Source organism: Tursiops truncatus, chromosome 2 (genome assembly GCF_011762595.2).
Source record: "Tursiops truncatus isolate mTurTru1 chromosome 2, mTurTru1.mat.Y, whole genome shotgun sequence".
In the NCBI taxonomy this organism is placed as follows: Eukaryota; Metazoa; Chordata; class Mammalia; order Artiodactyla; family Delphinidae; genus Tursiops; species Tursiops truncatus.
The window spans coordinates 174,925,009-174,934,676 of record NC_047035.1 but is presented as its reverse complement, the minus strand read 5'-3'; positions in this window follow the sequence as shown (position 1 = coordinate 174,934,676).

Below are 9,668 nucleotides of genomic sequence, written 5' to 3'. Positions count from 1 at the left end.
CCTGCTGCCAACTTCAACACAGCTCGCCCTCGGGCTGAACTCCGCTTTGCCGGGCTGCAGAGGACTAAGCCCGTGGCTACAACAAACAGCTTTCCCCGCCACGCAGGAGCCACCTAAACAAACCCGTGGCCTGTTCCCCAGAGAACTTTCTGGTTGCTCGTGAATAGGGCAATGGTGCCGTCCCGCACTTCTAGCGTGGGATGGTCAAGCGGTGCTGGTACACGCTCAGAGCATCTGCGTTGCCCCCCAGCTGCAGCCTCTCCTCACCCAGAGTGCCTCGACCTCTTCTGGGGCCACTTAGAGCCCTGAAACCCAGGCAGAGAGGGCGGCGACCCCAATTTCTTAGTGGCTGGTGGGAGTCTACTTTTCCTTTTCCCCTAAGGGGGAAAAAGCGCCTGGGTGTAGGTTCCAAATCTGATGTCCTGAAACGGTAACTACGCGTTACCATGCGTCCTGAGCACGTGCCACCCAGCAACACGTTAACTCTTGTTAACACATATATTCATTCATTCATCCTCAGAACGACTCTCTGGGGCCACCTCTCAAAGTCACAGGCTGATCAGCTCCATTCACAGTTGGGAAAATGCAGGCACAGAAAGGGTGGGTCCTTTCCCAGCTGACAGGCAGAGGCAGGGGCCCATCCTGAGTCATTTGAACACGGGATCTACAGTTTTACGTTCTTTCTGTACAAACACAGGTCACGGGGCAGAAGGGAGCTGCACTCAGGGTTCTGGGCCAGGGCAGGCTGGGAAAGTCTAGGTGTCTCCAAACCTCTTAAGTCCAGAGGAATGGGAGGAAAACAGCAGAAGGGGCCACAGCAAGGGTTCTCGGACGAATTCCGACCAGACTAAGAGGGTTTGGAAGGTGGAAAGTCCCCCTCCTTGGCTGTCCCACTCCCAGCCCCAGCCTGCAGGGAGAATTAAATTGTAAAGACATTCCCACTCGGAGGCTTGGCCCTCGTTATGTTAAACTCCTAGTGCCCTGAATCCAGACTCCCCTAACCAGAGAAACTAGCCCTTTCAGGGTAAAGGATGCCCTCCTTCTTTGCTGTAGCTTACTGTCCAGGTATGACCCTCACCCTCATCTCCACGCCCTCCCAGCACTGCACCCAGCAGCCCCCAGCCCCCAGCTCGAGCAGCAGGGACGGTCCACTAGTTGGCGTGTCTCACGTCCTCTCCACGAAGAAAGCTGATGGTCCTAAAGTGACTTTGATCTCCTACAAGGTCAGTCCCCTATGCCCATCAGAGATTCAAATGTCAATGTAATTTTCATCTGTAAGGGCATCTGATTATGTTTGGGGTCTTCGAAAATTGGCATCAGATGCGACACAGTGAACACAGTTGTCAGGTTATTTTCTTCACTCCTGCACTGAAGGCTCACCCTCTTAGTAGGAAGAGTCCCCATCCAGGTAGTAGAGCACAAAGGATACTGCTTCTCAGAGGCTGGGAGAATGATCTCAAAGCCTCGCGCAGGTCAAACAGCCTTAGATGCTCCCGGTGAAGAGTACCTTCCAACAGAATTTCTCGGACTTGAAGGTGTATACAAGTGGCCTGAAGAGCTTGCTAAAAGGCAGATTCTGATTCAGGAGGCCTGGGCTGGGGCCTGAGACTGTGCATTTCTGAAGAGCTCCTGGTTGATGCTACCGACGAAGAACAAACTCTTAAAAATGCCCTTTATCCTGAGACTCTATGCCCCAGATTGATGCAGCACGAATGAATACAGCCCAGACCCTTCCGGAGGATGCGCTTCTTATTACTGACGCCCCCGGAAAGAAAATGAACTCTCCCTGGGCTCTTTGGATGGGAGGGTCTTTTTAGATCTTGACGGTTTTCAATGTTTTGTCTGAGTGCTTTCCCATAACCCAGAAAATATTTCCTGTTTGAGTGATGTTCTGTTTTAACAGAGGCATCACTACCTCAGAGGAACGCCCTGTCTCTGAGCTGAAGCAGAGGAGGACTTTTCTGGGGCTTTGTGGTTTGGTTTTTCATGTCTCTGCATGTGGGTTACAGGATCAGGCTGAGCTGGGCTGCAACAAATGTCCACTCTATTAACACTGGAAAAACCATCAGGATAAGAGCTTGTCTCTTTTTGAGGACAGCCACCTCACGTAACCCCCGATGGGCCCATGATGTAAGATGCAACACAGCAGGGAGGCAAGCCCCAAGGCCATTCATTCGGAAACAGAGGACCCCATTCAGATTCTCGTTCTGGGAGCCGCAGGCGTTGCTGTGTTGGGCAAACTACCTAACCTGAGCCTCCTGAGCCATAAAACAAGTGAGAGTGTCATGAGCAAAAGAGATGAGAGATGGCACGATGAGAAGGTGAACCCGCGCGGCTCACCGGTTGGCTTGGGACCAGCCCCCGATGGGCCCCATCAGGGTTCCCTGGCATCAAAGGCTGCCAACCTCTCATGGTTTTCCCATGAGGAGAATCTGACTTTTGATATACTAGTGAGAAAGCAGAGACTCAGTCATGGGATCACTGTACAGATTCCCCTCTGGGTTTTCCCCGCAGGGCACCTCCACTGCTTTGACAGGTGACGGGAGCGCTTCCGATCGCAGACAACTTGCTAGTGGCTGTTTTCTCCAATAGCCACTAGTGGCTGGTGGTTTACGGCACTGCACAGGAAAAACATGCCCAGAAGACAACTTTTACATTTTGTGTTTTGGGAAAATAAATCTCAGATCAGGTTTTCCTATTTAAGTTTCTCAGCTGAGTGCTTCCCGTTCTTTAGAAAATGTTTCCCACTTGCCTTAAAAAAAAAAGTCTCGATATAAGTGCCCCTACCTCAAAGGAAGTGAGGAAAGCCAGGCTGCCCTTCATCCATCCGCCCTCCAGCTTGTAGGACCGTTAAGATGCACAGGTTCCGTAGACCTGGGCAGGGCCTGAGAGTCTCAGTTTCCAACCAAGTCTGGGGTCATGCCAGTGCCGCTGGTCCTTGGGTCGCACACTTTGAGTGGCAGGTACCCGACCCCCTCCTTGCACAATCCTCATCTACACGTGCTTCTCTCTAGCTCAGAACCCCTGACTGAGTGCCTGACGTTAATCCCCACTTCTTGTGCCTCCCTGACCCTGTGTCCTCCTTGCCTGACTATCCAGGATTTGGGGCTGAGTCTCTCCTGACTGATTTGTGGTCTAGGGCCCAGTCCTACAACTCGGCACCTTCAGTGTCTCACTGAAGACTCTCCAATCCAGTCTGCAGCCTCCCTGCCCGTCTCTTGGGCCAACCGATTCTGAATGCCCAAAGGCAGGTTCATGAGGACCTGGTCACCACAGCAACAAGACGCAGAGAAGGGCCATCCTCCACAGGGCCCCTGGGACCGGCTGTATGTGTTAAACTCTGGAGGAAGAAGCCTGGCTTGGGCAAGCCTGAAGAGCATAGAATTTTAAAATTGAAAAGAACCTTGGAGGAAGGTTTATGCAACATCATCGCTATGTAGAGAATCAAGGCCCATAATAAGAATAATGAACACTGACTGAACACTTACTGTATCTGCTTTAATCTTCCCAACTCCCTCTTGAGATAGGTATAATCATCACACCCATGGTATGGGTGTAAAACTGAGGCTCAGAGAGGTTGAGTAACTTGCCCAAGGTCACTCAGCTTTTAAGTGATAAAAACCCAGGTTTGTTTGATTCCGCGCTTGTGCTCTTAACTACACTTAAACAAGGCTTTCAATCAGGAGAGGCTGAGCAATTCTCTCTGAGGATAACACAGCCGTATCCAGAGCCAGAACCTATCTCATCTGACTCAGGTCTTTCCCCACGGCAGCAAGATGGCTGTCTTAAAGCAAGCTTCATGTCACATGTTTCTGGCCCTGAGTCTTGACTTTGAGTACAATTATAATAAAGAAAAGTATTCGTTATCTCACAAAGCATTTAGAAGTGGATCGACAATAGTACAGAAAAAATAACTAAATCGCATCAAAACGCAGATAAGAGGCTTGATTCAAAAAGGTCCCTTTTTGGGGTTTCCCTGGTGGCGCAGTGGTTGGGAGTCCGCCTGCCGATGCAGGGGACGCGGGTTCGTGCCCCGGTCCGGGAAGATCCCACATGCCGCGGAGCGGCTGGGCCTGTGGGCCATGGCCGCTGAGCCTGCGCGTCTGGAGCCTGTGCTCCGCAACGGGAGAGGCCACAGAAGTGAGAGGCCTGCGTACCGCAAAAAAAAAAAAAAAAAAAAAAAAAAGGTCCCTTTTTGAAAGAGCATATCAGATTTCCTACTGTGTCTGAAAGTTTTGTATGTGGTACCCAGTACCAAAAACACAATGCCTCAATGACACAGCATTTCTGGTAGCTATTTCCACACATAGGAAGAGTCTACCTAACTTCAAAGGAATTGACTGAAAAATTTTTTCAAGCCAATGAATCAGTTGTTTGATGTCATATATGAAAAAGACCTGCCTAAAACTGACTAATCTTCTAAATAAAATGGACTGGCTGTCCGTATTGTAACTACTACTGCAATGTCCAGCTCTTCATTAGGAGCTAACGTTCTGTGGTTATGGACTAGCTAGTGATTTGTTCCTGTCAGTAGGGGGAGAGGAGTTTAAAGGGCTGGTACGTTAGTTATGAAAAGAGCGAGTAAGAGATTATCTGAACTTGTCAGAGAACGCAGAGCAGGGATTGTTATCCAACATGCACCACGACAGATTTCCTGCTGAGTGTCCCAAACCTACTGGAATATCCAGACAACTACTTTAACCGAGCTTCGGGGCTGGCGTTCTGAAAAGACGCATCTATACTTTCAAAAGCGCTTCATCTTTTTGTTTCGTTGAATTAAAGTTTCTGCAGGGCACTGGGATTTAATGAAATTTCTCACTCCTTTAGTAATACCGTCGTCTCTTGTAAACTCTACTATTATCTGCTCCTACGCGTGGCTGGCTTGACGGTTCATTCCTCAGGGCCCCTGCCAGCCCAAGCCACGACCACAGGATGGGTTCACCCGTCCCTCAGGGAGAATTCGAGCTATGGGGTTTATACTCTAATACAGATCTAGGGTCCCTAAATTTTAGAAGGATAGAGTGGGATAAGGCCTTTGAGAATGTCTAATTCAGAAGTTTTCAAGCGGTTCTAAGGTGGTGTTTTATAAGCAGTAAAAATCTTCATACAAAACAAATCCTCCTCAGCCACCATCTATAAGAGAAATCAGGCAGGAGATGCTCTGGGGGAAATAGGGATTAGGTGGCCTCTCTTGATTCCTACATCCCCAAGGTTCTTCCAAAAACCCCCAAAACTCTCCAGAAGACTCTGTGTAATCATGCAAACTTCCAACTCAGAGAACGCTTTACCAAGGTCCGGGAGCTTTTGAGCTCCGAGTGTGAATGGCTCCTCTGTTTCCTGTCACCTAGTAGAGGATTTATAACTGACTCCCAGCTGTCTTGAGGAAAAGCCTCCGTTCTGCCCAAGCCCAGGGCTGCTCCTTTCTCAGAGCTGGGGCTGGGAACACTGCTGAAGACCCGAGGCCTGAGGGCAGAGCTCATCTCTGGAGCTGACTTCCATCCCTTATCTCCAAACTATCGAGCTGACAGCTAGCTGTTACACTCTCGTGCCCAAGGGGGAATTATTCATCTGATGATGAAACAAAGTGAAACCAGGACTTTGCTACGTCTGTTGTATGATGGATGCATTTGAACTCTAGCAGACCGTGGGGAAATTCAGGAACTTTCTTGTCTGTGGACAGAGCCCTTCCACTTAGCTCCGTGGGTCACCTGCAGGGCTACCCGCAGGCATAGAGCTGGTGGATGCCGGGCACTACCGGCCCACGATGCTTAGCCTTCGTTAGCGCTGCAGGAGGAGATGTGCGGCTCTTGTGGCAAACGTTAACGGCAGAGGCTGAGACACCACAACAAACTCTGGATACTGGCAGGAGTGGGCCAGACTGTGGTGCTGGGTTGTGACACACCAGGGGCCCGGATACAGGGAGTCACGTCCTTGAAGCCCTAGGGTGCCTTCACAAGGGCCCCACCCGGAAGGCACGGTTTTCACACCCGGACACATCTGCAGGCCCTTCTAGTTCATGACGGTAACTTAATTAACAGTGTAAAGCTTGACAGCAAACGCCCCCAAATCCCTATGGCTGAATAGGAGATGGTGCTCCAGAGCTCTACGTGTGAACGTGCTGTGTACCCCAAGCCGCTTTTGCTTGGAAACTCTGTGTCCTTGCCTCGCCGATCTGATACAAGGTTCCCTCACCGCTGGGTGTGTTCTCGCGTTAATGCACTAGCTTCAAAGCCAGTGCATCTAAAGGAGCAGATGTCCTGCATCAGCTGTGACACTGGAGGGTGTGGCCGAGAACGGCTGAGTCGGGGAAGCCCTGGGCTCTGCGGATCCGTCACAAAGAACTGAAGTCGGGCCTCAGGCACCGAACCCAGCAGGACTGTTGGAAGCTTGTGTGGGGTTCCCAGGAGGCAGGCCGAGGCTGCGCTGGTAGAAAATGGGATGGAGAAGCAGAAGCCACAGGCATTGGCTTGTACGGCCCTTGAGTCTGAATAAATAATAACGCCTCTATCCCCACAGCCAGCAGTCTCCAGAACGTCCCAGCGGCGTCTCCTTGCAAACTTCAGGAAGCTTTTGCACTAAGAGGACTCAGTTCTCCCTTTTTGGAGGCAGCACAAATTCAGCTTCTTCTTAGGAAGCGGCAGGAAATTGGGGATTCTCTAAGGGCATCTTTAGAAAATTGGACGTAGAACTTCTATCAGCGGATGCATAGCCGTCTTTAGGCCACAGCCCTCGCATTCATCAGAAGCAGTTCTGGGAGAGAAAATTAACGATGATCCTAAGTACATAATGGCTTGCGGGAGACCAGGAGGCCCTCCTCTGGTGGCTGGACTGGAGGCTTGCCCCGCGGTAATGAAAGATGCCGCCTGTGTGCTTGACCTCGGTCACGGTTCACACTGCCGAGGAAAGAGCTGCAAAGTTGGTACCGACGACTTAAATCTCTTTCCTGGTAACCGAAAGCGACTCAGGTTGGGATCATTGCTGGTAGTGTTGTACTTGGTTATTTAAAAAAACGGAGGAAAGAAAAAAACCCCTTGCTTTCAATATTTCTTTCCAGTTTAAACATAAAATCTCACAGAGCCCTAGGAGAATATTACACCAATCACAAAATAACAGGTTATTGTGTACAAAGGACTCAAACACGGCTGCAGCCTTCCTGTTAGAGCACGTTAGTGGCGTGTCTGCAGGCAGAAACCAATTACACCCGGCCTAGTGTGTAAGTGAAATTGATGCTTTGCACTTTCCAGCACATAAATTCTGTAGCTATTTCGCGCGAGACAGTTTGCAGTGGCTTTGGTGTGTACGGCCTTTCTCCTCGGAGCTATACTGGGAGTCATCCTCCAGAGTGGCTGTCACACACTAGGCCTTGAGTAAATTGTTAGGAGAAAATTCTCACTGAGGTGTACGTGCCTGATATCAGAGTTCGTTCTTGGAATCAGAGAGGGAAGGAGAAGAAGCCTGGGTTCACCAAGCACCTGAAACAGGGGCAAGAGCTTTGGAGAGTCCTTGGAAATTGTTGTTCAAAGCGGAGATTTCATAGCTCTGTTGAAGTGGTCGTCACTGAGGTATTTTCTGCGAAGAAAAGACCTTGGGAGGAGCAGGGCCACGTGCTGGACAGTCTGAAGCAAACGTCTCCTGCTCGGGCTGGTTGACTCATCCCTGCAGCCCTGCCCAGTTCTGCTGGGGAGTCAGGCGAGGCCACTGAATGAACGTTCACCTCTAATGACTGTTGTCTGCATTCTTGTCTTTAGAGTGTAAACAGGTTTATGACGGGCCTGAACTTTCCGTACTGAGTTCAAAGGCAAAGCCAGATGGGAGAAGGGAAGGGAGGGAGGGGGGACAGGGCAGAGGGAGGGTGGCACCAGGACTTTTGCTGCCCCAGACAGGGCTGGCCTTGCTGTTGCACCGTGATGCCCATCAGTTCCTTAGAAGCCGAGGCCCTGGTTGGCCTGAGGCCACCCTTGCCAGGGTTCAGGGCTTGGATTTGTCCAGAGTCTCCGGATGCTACTGACCTACCGTTTCCAGGGCCAGGAGCCTTGGAGTTTGGAGACCCAGCACCTCACGAGGAAGGAAGGAGACAGGAGCAGGGCAGGGCTCACGTCCTCCACTGAAGACCAGTGGCCAGATCTGGGGAAAGCTGCCCGTCCGCAGCCCTTGCCTCTGACTGTGACAGTTTTTCAGAACATAAGCACGGCTGGTCTGTTCTCTCTTGAATTAGAATTAGGAACAGATCCCCTTTTACAGAGGGCTGTAACCCAGCAGGACCCTAGGGGGCCTTCCTGGGACAGACCCCTCCCCCATATCCTCTGCTGTAGCTCTGCTCTGAAGTACCCAGATAATAGTATCTGATGTACATTTCCTGAGTTGTCTTATAGATGCTAAAACCACCACCAAATGGAAGAAATTAACGAATTCATGACCATGTGCATGTAGCCCCCAGACCTACTGAAGCCTGAGCATTGATGCTGACCCCTGTGACACCACCCTGTTACCTCACCATCAACCAATCAGAGAATTGTGCCTGAGCTGATCATCTATCCTGGGATGCCCCTGCCTCACCTGGCCTTTAACAATGCTTTCCTGAAACCCATTGGGGAATTCAGGTGTTCTGAGCACTAGCTGCCCTGGACACTTTGCTTGGTGTCCTGCAATAAACCTGCACTTCCCTTCAACACAATCCGGTGTCCGTAGATGGGTTTTACTGCGCGTGGACGAGCAGACGCGAGTCTTGTTCTGTAATAGGGTGACCTGCTCTGTTGCCACATTCACGACTCTGCACTGTGCCTCTCTCTCTGTTTAGGTCCTCAGGGCTGTGGCACACAGATCCTTCTTCACCTGGTGTCCTTGAATCTCAGCTTCTGTAGAGAGGAAACACTTCTCTCTACCCTCTTAGGTTCCTCAGCTGGACCCTGCAAATTAAACTGATGAAAGACAGATTCTTAAGAGAAAAGGCATACACACTTTTTTGATGTTAATATTTTAATGTTTCCATGCACAGAGAACTTCACAGAAAAGAAATGAAGTCCCAAAGAAGTGATGAAACTTGAACAGCTTATATACCATTTTAACAAGGGGCAATAAATTGTGGAGAAGTGACAAGACAAAGGAAATGGGGGTTGGGCTTCTAGAGAAAACTGTGTGAAGGTAAACCTGTGGAGGAAACTAATGGAAGATATGGGTGAGATAGTGAGGTTTTTTCTGTAAAACTCATCTCAGTGCCACCTCCATCTCCAGTGAAAACCATTATTTTTCCCTCCCTGGTACGAAGGTGAGGGACACCTTCACGGGGGATATTTATGCCCTGTTTTAGGCAGATAGCTTTTCCTGTGTCTGCTTCTTCTCAGTTGCCTTCAGCTCAAAATAATCCTTATCCTATAGTGACGTATGTTGGGCTGGCATAGTCTGATCCCCTTCACTACCCAAAACTTGCCAAACCCCCTGGTCAACTAGCTACTTCAAGGGCATAGCTGGAGCATGCGGGTGCAGGGGTGAGGACCATGGAAGGCAAAAGCCATGCCATTTAAAAGGTAACCTCTGCACACCATACCCCCTGCATTCTTTAAAAGAAAAATGCCATTTCAAAACTTTTATCGAGCTATAATTTTATACATAAAATAGATGCATCTTAAGTGTAGAGTTCTATAGTTTTCACAAATGTATATACCCATGTA